This window comes from Suncus etruscus, chromosome 2 (assembly GCF_024139225.1).
Source record: "Suncus etruscus isolate mSunEtr1 chromosome 2, mSunEtr1.pri.cur, whole genome shotgun sequence".
Taxonomy (NCBI): Eukaryota; Metazoa; Chordata; class Mammalia; order Eulipotyphla; family Soricidae; genus Suncus; species Suncus etruscus.
This window is the reverse complement of record NC_064849.1, coordinates 114,063,081-114,076,073: the sequence shown is the minus strand read 5'-3', so window position 1 is coordinate 114,076,073 and position 12,993 is coordinate 114,063,081. Positions and strand designations below refer to the sequence as shown.

Below are 12,993 nucleotides of genomic sequence, written 5' to 3'. Positions count from 1 at the left end.
TGGAAAGTTCTTAACTGTGAGAACAACATGGTAAGTTGTGGTGGGAAAGGCCACTAACCAGCTTCATTACAACACTTTTCACAATAACAAAAACTCTTGGGGGGGGAAAAAAGAATTTTATAGGACTACCAGTTATCGCACAAGAATAACTTGTTTTTAGTCATTTGTCTAACATTTATTTGGCTCCTTCCTCAGATACTCAGTTGTTTTTGTTTTATTTTATTAGTGGTGATATGCATTTTCTAAACCATACAGCCAGAATGCTGTCTAAGCTTAATATAGAAATGATAAAGTTCCATACATTTTTTTTTTGTTTTGTTTTTGGGTTTTGGGTCACACCTGGCAGCACTCAGAGGTTACTCCTGGCTCTAAACTCAGAAATTGCTCCTGGCAGAATTGGGGGACCATATGAAATGCCAAGATTTGAACCATCGTCCTTCTGCATGCAAGGCAAATGCCCTACCTCCATGCTATCTCTCTGGCCCCATCCATACATTTTCTTTCTTTTCCTCCGGTACCTTCTAGGAGTCTCCATGGGGCATCTTGCTTAGACTCAGATAACACTTCAGGATCTGGACCAAAGCCATAGTACAGTGGATAGGGCGCTGCTCTAGCATGTGGCTCATCCAGGTTTAACCTTCATAAGGTTTCTCAACACTGCCAAGAGTAATCACTGAGTGTAGAGCCAAGAGCAACCTCTGAGTACCAGCAAATATGCCTAAAAACAAAAACAAATTAAAAAAAAACTCCTGGATCAATGTTGGCTGCCATTGTTGCCTTCTTCTTTCCTTTCTCTCTTGGCAGCTCAGACCTTTGCCACTTGTGCATTTGTGTGGAGGTATCTCCAGGTTGCCTTTGGTGCCCCTTTAGTCAACCATTATCTATAGGCCCATTGCCAGTACCCTTGCACAGAGGTATCAGTGCCCTAATAGAGAGATACATATTTTGAAGATGATGAAGCTGGATAACAAAAATAGCAGAAAGCTTCTCTCTTTTATGAAATATGTCTGTAAGGCAATACTAGCTATTATCTAGTATCTTGTAGTATTTAATGAAAGTAAATTCCTTGGTTTCTTTTGTCCTCTCTAACAGAAGGCCATAGACTAGGAATTATCATCAGTGGCTTATCAGCAATTATGTGTCACAGTTCTGAAGGCTGGATGGTCAGGATGAGAGTCCCAGTATGGGCAGGTTCTGTGGGAGAAATCTCCTGTGTTGTGGACTGCTCACTTCTACCCTGACTCAAAGAGGAAGAGGTCAGGCAGCTCTGTGGGTTCTTTTTCTCTGATTTCATTTTCATTTTATTCTACTGAGGGAGTACTTCCACGCAGTGTCTGGGGGCTTCTACGGCTGCACCCTTAAGAGAAACATGATGTTCTAGGGTTGAGTCTAGGTGAGACATATGGTAGACATATGTTCTTTTTCGTTTGTTTGTTTTGTTTTGTTTTTCGGGCCACACCTGTTTGATGCTCAGGGGTTACTCCTGGCTAAGCGCTCAGAAATTGCCCCTGGCTTGGGGGGACCATATGGGACGCCGGGGGATCGAACCATGGTCGCGATCTTTCCTTGGCTAGCGCTTGCAAGTCAGACATCTTACCTCTAGCGCCACCTCGCTGGCCCCTAGACATATGTTCTAACCACTAACCACTTTACTATCTCCTGGTACCTATGAAGTCACCCTTGAAAATAGCTCAGGATACAAAGCTCTTGTCTTGCATCAGGTAGTAATAATAGCCATGACTCTGGTTCAATCTCTGGTATCACATGTGTTCCATCTGAGTATTGCCAGGGGTCAATCCTGAGCAAAAACCAGTGATATCCCCTGAGAACCATGAGTGTGACGTGACCCAGATTCCCCAAAATAAAAGTCAAGTAAATAAAATATCCCTAATGCCACTCACAAGACTCTACTACCCTTGTGACTTAAACCCTTCTCAAAGACTTTACTTCTTAATATAGTCACAGTAATTTGAATTTCAACATATAAATTTTAGGGGAAGACTGACAAATAAATCATAGAAATAGTGTATTCATGTGTTATATACTAGCCCTTATGTCTGAGATTCAGTCCTGGGTTCCTAGAGGAAGTAAAAGGACTCAGGGGTCCCATGTACTCAGAACTGTGCCTTGACAAAAGCCTGAGCAAGCTTTTGTGTTCAGCCTCTCTTCCCCTTGGTGAATTCTCTTTCCCAAGTTCATTGACCTCTCTAAAGAATCTGTTTCTGGCAGATCAATCTGCCCAACAAGCAGGCCCAGACATGTCTACAACCAGAGAGGGATGCTGGTGGCTTAAGCCATGGCCACTGTGATGACTTCCAAGTTTAAATTTACTGCTACCACTCTCCCAGCATGTGCGTCTTCCTTTCTTTAAGAGGTAGCTTTGGTTACATCCTCTACTCATTTGCAACTTACTCATTTTCCTTTCTTCTGCCTTGTTTGAAGGCATTTTGGTGAGACTGTCCCCGATGGCTAAGTGAGGATGACATGTACCATCCCCGTTTCTCTGTCAGCATTTGGCTGCCTCAAATAATGTGACTCTGGGGGATCTCCTAGGATGTGGAAAAATTGGAACCCCCCATCACTGCTGGCAGGAATATAAGGTAGTTCAAACACTTTGGAAATCAATACTCAAAGATGTAACGATAATAATAATATGCATAGGGCCAGAGAACTAAATCAAGGAAGAGAGAGTGGAGAGCATTGTGTCTCCACATAATAGTTTGATCCTAGGCACCACATGACCTTCTGAGCTGCATTACTTGGAACCCTGATGGCCCTGAATACCATCTCATCTGACAACTGGACAGTCAGCTTCTTATTCTGAGCTGAACAATGCCTGGACACCAAGTATCATGGGGGTTAGCCTCTATAAAATATGTAAATGTGGTATTTTTAAATTCTATGATTTAAAAAATAAATTGAAACACCATGGTTACAAGGTTGTTCACACAGGTATCCATTTCCACAAATAAAGTTGTTCATGATTGATTTACAATCATACAATGTTCAACAACCTTCACCAGTGTGCATTTTCCACCACCAATGTTCCCAGCTTCCTTCTCACCCTCTCTGATGCCCTCTTCCCTTCCACCCATCCTTCTCTCTTTCTCTCTCTCTTATTTTCTCTCTTTTCTTTTCTTTTCTTTTTTTTTTTGACACTGTGGTTCGCACTACTGTTAATGAAGGGGTTACTATTAATAAATGTGTTTTATAAAAAGTTCAGCACAGAGTTACTATAAAATCTACCAATTCCACTCCTTTTATTTGGGGAGGGGTTGATCTTGATTGGTGCTCTGGGGGTCCATGGTCCACTCCCAGTAATTTTTTGCCAATAAAATTAGATAGTTAAAAGCAAGAACTTTCTTGCTGCTCAGGCCCTGGGATGCTGAATACCACAGGGTTACAACAGGCAGCTTCCAGGGGCCTTTAGTACTATACCTGGCTTTGTTTGGAGGCCTCAAAAGCTACACCTGGCACTGTTAGGGGGAGGCATGTGGTGTCAGGGATCAATGTGAATTGAGCGCACCTTGTTATCCCCAGCTCCTCCATTCCCAGTTCTATACCAACAAGAAATAAAATCATGTTCACTGGAAACTTGTACCTTGACATATATGATAACAGTATGCCCCATGGCTTGGAGGTAGCAGTGGCCCAGATATCCACCACATGATGAATGGATAAGTAAACTGTAGCATGCACTAGTATATTATTCAGTAGTCTAAAGACAAAGTGCTGACACATGCTATAATGTGGATGGGCCTGAAAAGTATAAAAAGTGGAATAAGCCACATGAGAAAGTCTACATGTGCTATGATTTCATATATAAATGATCAAATTACACTTTGGAAATCAGTCTTCAAGTCCATAGAGACAGAATATTGGTTAATAATTTCCCAACACAAGAAAGGGAGTGAGGACTGTCAGCGAATGAGTGTAGAGTTTCTTATGGAGCTGATTAGATAGCGATGATAGTTGCACAATCTTGTAAATATGCTCAAACCACTAACTGACCCCACTTTATAAATAAGGTAAATTTTATAGTATATGAATTAATATCGATTTAAAAGATAGATTCTTATTATATACTAACCATCACAAAAATAATTTGATTTTTAAAAGTTAATGGATGTCTACTTTTCATTTCAATTTTTTTAGTAGTTTTAGCCTAACTTTTTTGTTTGTTTGTTTGTTTGTTCCAAGAAACTCCTGCTTGGAGTTTTAAGAAATTATAAGAATTTTTTGTGGGCCATCCAGGTGACTTTTCACTGAGGCCCCCAGTCCTCAGACCAGTACTAATTCTTCTCTCAACTGAGGATGGGGAAGCCTCTATGGGGAGAGCTAGGCAACAGACTAGAACTAAGCCAGACTAGAACTAGCCCAGAACTAAGCCCTCCAACAGGATCATCGGCAGCCTTTCCACTTCAGCCCTGCTTAGGCAGACTGGTCCCACTTCATCCTGGTCAGTTCTTCAACAGTAACATGGATCGATCCTTAGAGTCTGCTGATATATAAGCATGAGTGTATATGTTCGCCATACCAAGGACTGCTTAATATTCGTCTGTAATAAATATAATATCAATTTCATGGTATAGACTCCCCATATAGTGCACATTACCATATCACTTCATTTTTTAGACTTGAAAACTGATTGTTTTTAAGAATCCTCTATACACAACTTAATATATGAAGCCTTTCTCCATTCTAGTTCATCCTCACCAACCACGATTGGCTAAGGAAAGAAAAAGGAAAACCTTTACATCAGCCTTACCAACTTTATTCTTTTTTTTTTTTTTCTTCTTTTCTTTTTTATTCCCATTGTGCTCTGTCCCATATCACCTGGGTCAACTTTTCAAATGTAATTCACGAATCAACCCTCTGTAGCTGCATATAAGTATGAGTATGAGTGCATGTGTTTGCCATACCAATGTCAGTTTCATGTCCATCTATAATAGATATAATGTCTATGTTGTATAGCGTTCTCCCCCCGCCCCCTGATCAAAGATAATCTCTCCTTCCCCCCCTTTGCTCACCACCTTACAAACCTTTTCTAGCCCTCCATGTTATTTCTCCACATTTAATCTTTTTCACTTTCAGTCCTTAACTCATCATGAAGCAGAACATTCTCCCCACTGCCAGATGTCAACCAGCTCCCAAAGTGAAAAGATAGATTCTCTCTCTTTTTTTTTAAATGGGGGTGGGGGGGCTTCTGCCTTGCATGAAACCTGCGTTGGGATCCAGGGAAAGGCTGGGTGCGGCCCCCCCAAAGTTGGTAACACCCAGACAATCCGAATAAGACTTGATGAAGAATTGCGAAATAAAAGATTAGATGTGATCAAGAGCCCCAAAAGCAACAAGGGCTGCGCCCCAAGCCTCCGGGCACACCATCACCTTCTGCTCTTGGGGCTGACGCTAAAGAGGGGGTCGGGCAGATCGCACCCCGCGGGCATCCCGCAAAGTAGGCGGGTCACCAGGCGGGCGACCTTTACCCGCGCAAAAATTCGTCTCACATCGGCAGTGAGGACCCGGGCATCACCCCGGGTCGTTATTTTCCTTACTCATAAGTTTAAGGCATAAAAAGATAGATTCTCAACATGAAAAGAAACCAACACTCAGCTGCTATTGATTTGCTCTCGGCGGCCCCTCTTTCTTCATCTCCCTTCACTGTGAACTTTTGCTTGCTACCAGATTCAGGGGTTTAGAAGTCCCCTGCTTGAGGATACTTCCTGATATATGACTGCTAGCAGCCATCTTCCCTAGACTCCACAAAACCAAATCACAGACTGAAGCTGCGCTCTGGATCTTACCCTTCCTCGCCTACTTCAAAAGACTTAAAGAGAACATACAAATCTCCTTTAAATATCTCTTTAGATACATTCCTTTAATAGGCATAACCATTACTGAATATCTTCTTATACAGCGGCAATTTCTCCCATCCTCAGGATCTGTTTAGTATGGAATTCTAGTAGACATGTCTTTGTTTAGAGGTCAGGTAAGAAAAAGGTTTTGGAGATTGTTGGTCCTGATACCTTGGCCCCCACATGCACCTGTAACACCTTGTGGCATTGTTCCTTTTTTCATAGGCACATTAAAATGGGAAAAGGTTACATATACAAACAAGTTCTTACCTAATAGAGATAAGGACACACATTTTATACTGCAGTGAGACCTTACATTCTGAACACTTAGCATAGTTAGTGACTTGGCTTAGACTTCGGTTTATCAGACATTGACCATTCACCCCTGAACCATGGATACCATCTACAGAAACAAACAGGGTCTCCTACAGTATCACCAAGAATAAAAATTCTACCAAGGAAGACCCCACCATGCCATGTAATGAATTACTTTAAAGACTATCCTTAGAACACCCTGACAACCTAGGAACAGCAATAGTCTGCTTTCAGCGCAGAATTCTTTCCAATGATACCTAATGGTGAGACGAAACCAGAAGACCCTACACACCACCCAGATTTCAACATAGGACCTGTACAGAAACCAGGATCTATAACTACAGAAACCTGACAGCAACAACTGTGATGGTGAAGAGGTTTCTGGGATCACAGAGAATGATGAAGGGGTTCAACAACAAAGTATGCCTGGAGCCTGGAGTTGGTCTTATGCCAAAATACTTCAGGGGTAAGGTCTCCCTGTTTTTAGGCCAAAGGTTTTTCCTTCCAATTTTTTCCATATTTTGCTATGCCTATGCAAACAACAATAACTGCCACAAACACACATCATTTTTTTTAGTGTATCTCGTATCTTGGGGGGAAAAAGCATTCTAAACCTTCTGCTACTGTATTTACAACTTTATTGATAATACAACATTTTTCATGAATAGAACTGCTAATGAACTCTCTTCTTTTTCCAATTCTTTTTTTCAGATCTTCTAATTTCTTTCTATTTTTTAACAACTTCACCTTCTGTCATCCTGAAACAAATGTATTATGATCAGTTATGCCAACTATGTGTTATATTTTCCTTAAATAAGTAAATTTATTATAAAAAAGAAATTCTAAGAATTTTTTAAAGAAAAAATGTATATTCACTGTTGATCTACTGATGTACATATATATAACAGATCACAGCTCTTTAATGATAGGTGAAATATTTGTAAAACTTAAGCAGGAAGGGCAAGGATTTGGGGAGCTAATGTATTTTGCTTTTGTTTGTTTATTTGTGGTTTTACTGTGGCTAACTGGAACTCAAGTTTCACAGATACAGACAAGCTATCGCTGAGCTTTGTCTACAGTCTACCTCTCCTCCACTCCACACACAAATGCTCTTCTTCGGTATCCATTATGCAAATGAGTTTGCAGTAATCCAGTATGCTAATCCTTGCAGAGCCTATGGCAGAAAATAAGGGCAATTCATGAGTTTGGAAGATACTTCCCTGGAAAATTCAGAGCTTCTTGGGAACATCTGAGGGAACACTCTCTTGGACTGGACGATGAGGGGAGTCTTTCTGGAGCTCCTGATTCCAAATAGAGACTTGAAGTTGAGCCAGAGTCAGTTACAAAAAGAGCAGAGGAAGGATTGTTCCAGAAACTGAGAACAGCGTATGTAAGGATCCTGAAGTAGGAGAGAACTAAGCATATTCTGGGAACTGAAAACTGCTCAGATTGACTCTCAAAAAAGCATTTGACCTAAATAGTTACTCTCAAAGCTGGACCCAGTGTATTATATTTAAGAATTCAGTACTCTTGCCAGAGGTCCAACTTGCTCAAACTTCACTTAGTATGTCAGTGTATTTTCAATGGCAGGAAACAGAAAATATGACTCAGAGGCTTAAAGATTAAGGCCCTTTATTACTTTGATTGACAGGAAGCCTTGAGCTAGGGTGGACTCCACCGTGGTAAATTTAGTGGATTAGCTATGTTGTAGACATCCAGCCTCTATTCCCCTCTGTTTTCCACCTGTTCAACTTATTTCGGTGTTTATTTCCCGACCAGGCCAAGATTTGCTCTCCTTCAAGAGGAAAGACACTTCTTTTTACTGAGAGCAAATCTTTCCAGTGTCACATTGTATACCCCCCTACAAGACACGGTTACCATGAAGGGCTGGATTACTGGCCCAGCAAAGGATCAAATGATCGGGGGTTACCTTAGTGCAAGCATGCTGGGGATCCTAACATGGCAGGGTGCCTTGGACTGGCACTCCCTTCAGTGAAACCTGCCATCTCCCACTTTTGCTTCCAAAAACAGGCTACAGTTCAACTTCAAAGTACACTGGGCACAGGGAGTAATGTGGTTATTATTGCTACAGGTTTTGTGAGAACTGGCTAGGCATACTGAGAAACTTCCTAAAACTGTCTTGAAACCTCTTTCTCTGTCCTTGAATTTCCATTCCTCACCACGGCCACCACATCTCTTTCTCTCCCCATCTTCCTCCACAGGTCTCAAAACTGAGTGGGCTGTTACTTCACTTCTTGCTCTCTTTGAAATCACTTGCCTTGTGTTTTTCCATCCAACAGAAAACCACCACACCTCCACACTGGGGAACAGAATTTCATGACACCTTCTGTTTCTCTGCACACTCCTGAAAGGCCCCATGGTGTGGTGCAGAATTGTTGGGGACTGACTTGTTTGAGGACATTTTGCTGTTCTCTCTGCCATAGCCCAGCTTTTCACCTAAAAGCAATATGCAGTCTTGCTGTAAATCTCTGAGCTAAGAGAAAAGAATGTAGCTGCAGGACTTAATTTAGCTATAAGCCCGGAGGAGAGAAAAAACTGCCTGGTCCAGTTATCAGAAACTAGGCCCCATTCCTTAAGACCACATTCCGGAGTAATTTAGGCTGTTATCAATAAGTATATACTATATTGTCTGTTCAAGATCACTAGGCAAGCACATATTGCACCATTTCCTGATAGTCAAGCAATTAGGAATGCAGCTAGAAGGACACTAGAAGTTTCCATTGAAACAGCACGTTCAGTATAGCTTAAAGGTCATCCAGCCCTAGCCCACTGCCCACTTCCTTATGAGCCTTCGCGCCAAAAGTATGATTGACAACACCTTGTACTGCCCCCTTTTTCTCCTTCACTATTTAAGAAGGAACTGTAGCCAATAAAGACACCCTTGACCAGTGAGACGCTGCCTTGGGTCTTTATTATTAACCTCTCTCAGATTTTTTACAGTGTGGTTGTTCTTCTACTCAGCAAAATAGGAGTGCAGTCGTCTGAGAAGCCTTCCCAGCTAATTCCTGCTGGCCGGGTCCCCCCTGGGGGGCTTCTGGACCCTGCATTTTGGCGCCCAACGCTGGGCTCGAAGATCACCGCCACACTCCGAACGACTACAGGTCGGCGAGTCTAGAGCTCCTTCGTAAATCGCGGAAATTACCTCATCAGGGTAAGCGTTGAAACGAGTTAGCCTTAATCAAATATTTAAACTGCAGTTTTTCCAGTCGTTCCGATCGCCGCCCCTGATTGGCTTTTGGGGCTTAACCCATAGGATACGCTACCATGGGTAATTCTTTGAGTACTGAACTTAAATTCATTAAATATATACAGTCTGAGTTGAAAGCCAGACATATAGAGGTTACCAAAAAAGATATTTGTAATTTCTTAATATTTGTTCATGATGTTTGCCAAAAATCTAGTGTTCCTGGGCTCCCTCTCGCTCTAACTCTGTCTCTCAGTTTCCTTCCTCTTCTGACCCCTTCGCTCTGCAATCCAGCCCCAAGCCTCACTTCAGCATCACCTTCAAACAGGTGGTGAAACTTGAACTTTGCCTTTTGGTACCCAATATAATTCCCCCTATTGAAAATTGTAATCAAATTCTTGTCATTAATTCCTCCTTTCAGTTCATAATTGCCCCCAATTTAACGTTTCTTGCCTGTTTTACTGGTTTATCTCCCCACATTGTTTCACATTTGTTTTTTCAGTCCTAAAACTACTGTGTTTTCATTGTTTTAATGCCTAACTTACCTGTCAAACCTGCTCTCACCCTAGCCTTAATCATAGGCCTGGGTGCTACCGCTGTAAGCACAATAATTTATTCATTGGTTCATACTCTAAAATCTGTCAATGCCTTAAGTATAACTGTTGTTAATAATGTTTACAAACTTAAACTAAGTTTACAACACTTAAAGCACATTGTTAAATCCCTAGCAAAGATAGTGCAGCAAAACCACCATGCCTTAATTTGGTTTCCTTTTTTTTTGAAGAAAGGGGGAGTCTGTGTAGCCCTTAAGGAACAATGTTGTATTTTTAAAGACAAAACAGGTTTAGTTAGAGATAGCGTTCAACATATTGGTGATGGTATAAAAGATTTTGAAAAACATTTCGATGAAGAACAAGGTTGGTACCAGGATTGGTTTTTCTCTTCCCCTTGGCTCCACACAATCTTGTCCACTATTTTGGGCCCTCTTATTAGCCTCATGCTGCTCTTTTCTCTTGGCCCATGGATTTTCCGCAAAATCACTGCCTTTATTAAAAACCAGGTAGATGAAAAGGCAAAACCCTCTATTCAGGTTAACTACCAGCATCTAACCCCGCGTGACTCCTGTGAAAACTTGGCTTTAGTCACCAAGCCGCCTTTCCAGCCACTAAGTTTCCAGGAGATAGAGCGCATAGCTAACAGACGGAGCTCGCTCCGGCACTTGTGCTCTCGGCTGTGGAGACACCTACGACGGGATTAGCAAGGTCCCAGTTAGGGCACGGCCCAAAAAGGCTACAACGCATAATTCGGATCTCTGCGCGCACCCACGGCGCTTGTAGCCACCTTTTAAATGCGGCTTTGGCCGTGTCCGACCTGGTCAAACCTTGTATGCCTAAGACACGGTTCTTCCACCCGCTCACGACTTTCCTTCTTTTATTAGAAGAGAAAGGGGGAGATGTTGGGGACTGACTTGTTTGAGGACATTTTGCTGTTCTCTCTGCCATAGCCCAGCTTTTCACCTAAAAGCAATATGCAGTCTTGCTGTAAATCTCTGAGCTAAGAGAAAAGAATGTAGCTGCAGGACTTAATTTAGCTATAAGCCCGGAGGAGAGAAAAAACTGCCTGGTCCAGTTATCAGAAACTAGGCCCCATTCCTTAAGACCACATTCCGGAGTAATTTAGGCTGTTATCAATAAGTATATACTATATTGTCTGTTCAAGATCACTAGGCAAGCACATATTGCACCATTTCCTGATAGTCAAGCAATTAGGAATGCAGCTAGAAGGACACTAGAAGTTTCCATTGAAACAGCACGTTCAGTATAGCTTAAAGGTCATCCAGCCCTAGCCCACTGCCCACTTCCTTATGAGCCTTCGCGCCAAAAGTATGATTGACAACACCTTGTACTGCCCCCTTTTTCTCCTTCACTATTTAAGAAGGAACTGTAGCCAATAAAGACACCCTTGACCAGTGAGACGCTGCCTTGGGTCTTTATTATTAACCTCTCTCAGATTTTTTACAGTGTGGTTGTTCTTCTACTCAGCAAAATAGGAGTGCAGTCGTCTGAGAAGCCTTCCCAGCTAATTCCTGCTGGCCGGGTCCCCCCTGGGGGGCTTCTGGACCCTGCACAGAATTCCACAGAAATCCATCATCTCCTACAGGGATTTCTTGCATTAAAGCCAAAACCTGATAGTTCACACTTTCCCAGTTTAAAATTTATATTTAATATTTATCTGTCACAAATAAATACAAAAAATGAGGTCAGAGTGATAGTATAGTATGTTTGCTCCCCCCAGATTCAATCTCTGGCATCCCAATATGGTGTTTGAGTCCTACCAGAAGTGATCCCTAAGAGCAGAGTCAGGAGGAAGCCATGAGCACCACTGGCCGTGGCTCAAAAATTCAAAAAACAAATCAAACCCCAAAAAATCAATACTAGGATTATGACTAGTCACATAAATTATTCTATGTGGGCCAGAGACATAGTAGAGTGAGTTAGGTGTTTGCCTTGCAGCAGCTGGCCTAGTGTCAATCTTATATGGTCTCTGGAGCCTACCAGGAATGATATCTGAGTGCAGAGCCAAGAACAATCCCTGAGCACTGCCAGGTGTGGTCCCAAAACAAACAAACAAAAATTATTCTATGTATGGAATAATAATTTCAATATGACTAATGAAACACTACATATAAAATTCAAAGTCAAAATTAAGAAAACATTTATAAAATTTATGATTCCTTTAATGTACAGAACTCCTTCTACAAATAGAAAATAAAAGTTGAACATGCCAAAGTAAAAGGTATAGATTCTCGTTTTACTAGAGAATGAAAGATAAGGTGATGACATTTATTTTAAGTTTTGCCTATCAGATTGGCAAGTTAAAAGAATATAAATTACCAAGGACTGAGATTGCAGCTTAGAGGTAGAATATTTACTACTGAGAATATCTGTTGGAACTTATTTGAAAACTAATTTGTATTTGTACCAATATTTAAATATATTTACTTTTGGAGGGGCCTACAACTGTTGCTACTCAGGGCTACTCATAACTCTGTGTCTGGGAGTCATACCCAGTATTGCTAGGGAAAGCATGTGGTGCTAAGAATAGGATCCAGGCCCTCCACAAACATACTTAGCCCATTTAGCTATCTCTCCAGCTCAAGATATATATGTCATATATACATATATATTAATAATTAATAATTTGGGGGATTTTCTATGGAAAATTTAGGCAAGGCAATCAAAAAATAAAATAGTCATCATAAGCTCTTTATAATAGCAAAATTTAATGGTGTTACTATCTAGCTATATGATATCTATTAGATGAATTATAGTCAATTTGTGTGTAAAAACTTACCCACCTATACTTTTACCTCCAGCATCCAATTCAATAACTTGTCCATATAGGAATACTTATTGAATAAATTGAATATAAATAAAATATATAGCCTAAGACATAAAAAATGAAGATGCATATTTGTAATTATTGAAATGGAAAAAAGTCATCTATTATGTAAAATGGCACATTACAAAAAGGCATGATCAGGGTTGAAGAAGGCCTAAATTGTTGGAGCATGTGCTTGGCATACAGAAATTCTGAATTTGATACCTGACACTGTAT

At 41.1% G+C, this 12,993-nt stretch overlaps 1 non-coding gene across 1 annotated transcript; it reads right to left on the bottom strand.

Annotated features, from left to right (window-relative positions):
• Nucleotides 1–5,422: 5,422 nt before the first annotated feature.
• LOC126002950 (U12 minor spliceosomal RNA) lies at nt 5,423–5,572 on the bottom strand. The gene has a single exon (XR_007493523.1). It is a non-coding gene; the product is annotated as a U12 minor spliceosomal RNA (small nuclear RNA).
• Nucleotides 5,573–12,993: the final 7,421 nt, after the last annotated feature.